General features: G+C 40.1%; 1 pseudogene; it reads right to left on the bottom strand.

Annotated features, from left to right (window-relative positions):
- Positions 1-793: 793 nt before the first annotated feature.
- On the bottom strand, positions 794-1,281 carry LOC127097758 (uncharacterized; annotated as a pseudogene).
- Positions 1,282-1,557: the final 276 nt, after the last annotated feature.

Here is a 1,557-nt window from a genome sequence, read left to right on the forward strand (position 1 = left end):
GTTTCAATCTAGGTTTTTTCGCCGTTTTCGAATTAAGGTTTTCGTGGCCGAAACAGATTTTAGGTTTTTTTCGTGGTCCTCTTTGTCCTCTCCCCTCTCACCTTTTATACTCAAAATTAGGGTTTCAGATTGGCCTCTGGAGATCAAAAAGGGGTTTCTGCGAAATCCCTTTAGGGTTGTCAGATTTTGGTCGCCCTATTTGGTTGTTAAATCGGAAACGGTAATATGAACCTAGCTTTCTTCCTCTAATTTGTCTTAATTCCCTTTTTCGATTACTGTTGGAATTTTACCGCCTTGCTAATTTAACGTGCTTTTTTTTACTGTAGTGAAATGCAAAATGCAAGCAAAAGAACGGAAGCCAATAACAGGTCCACTGTGTATCGCATTTGTTGTTGTTGGTGTATTAACGGTTGTTGCTTTTTTCTCTGCTTCTGTTTTGCAGCGATGAAGAACCTCTGCCGGTTATTTTTGGAGCCGTCTTGTGCTGAGTTTTAGCCGGTTCTTCTAGCACTGGTGAATTGGTAGGTTGAGATTCAGTATGCTCTTCTGTCACTTGTGCATCGGAAGATTTAGATTCCTTACTTTCCACGTTTTCAGGTTGAGATTCATCACTCTTCTGTTACTTTCATGCGTATTGTAGGGTTGGTGCATCTAGAAGACGTAAAGCTGATAGATAGAGATAATCCATGATCTCACTTGTCTTCAACATCAAGACTTGGAGAAACCACCTAAATGCCTGAAGAAAGTTACTTCCAAAGGACACTATAACACGCCGTAGTCTGCATAAAGCCTCTTACTTTGGTTTGTCATTTAAGGTTACAAGCGATCTAAGCACTCCAGGATTAATCTTGTCTGCAAGAGCACCTGTATCTGATATAATATGTGTTTTTTCCTTCACAATGCTCTGTAGTTTTTTGCCTCAAAGTCAAACTGAGTTTGATCTGTTTCCAATACAGTATGAGCAGCATGAAATGGAATTCCAGCAAACAGATCCGTTCCTGGAGGCATTGTCCACGTCTGCTCAAAAGAGTCATGGTTACCACAGGTGGTACACACCTCTTACACCAAAGGTCTTGACACTCCCTTCATTATTGATCCAAACGGAGATGGAACACTACTTGTTGCGGTCTGAGCCTTTTTCCTTAATGCAGTAAGTGCTTCTCTGTTCCCATTCCTCAACTTATAATTCTCAACCAGCTGATGTCGGGCTAAAAGAAGATGTTCAGCTTCGAGTTCCAATTCTATTAATTTCCTTTGAAAATGCTTCAGGTTGTCATTCATATTTGAAGAAAAGAAGCTCCAGATATGGTCAGTTGTTATTGAAAGTGTTACTGTGATACGCAACTTCTGTTTCTTTTTCTTGTGGCCTTACACGAGCTTTTCCCGGGTGTTACAGAGTTGGTGAACCTATATAAAATTATTGTAATTGATGTTATGTAGGTTCATTTTGGAAGTTCGGATTGCGTATTGGAGACAGAAGGTGGATTCTGAGTTTTCTTTGAAGTGTCGCAGAAGCCTGTTAGTTATTTTGTGAACTTGTTCAGTTGTGTTGCACGA

This window comes from Lathyrus oleraceus, chromosome 6, assembly GCF_024323335.1.
Source record: "Lathyrus oleraceus cultivar Zhongwan6 chromosome 6, CAAS_Psat_ZW6_1.0, whole genome shotgun sequence".
Classification (NCBI taxonomy): Eukaryota; Viridiplantae; Streptophyta; class Magnoliopsida; order Fabales; family Fabaceae; genus Lathyrus; species Lathyrus oleraceus.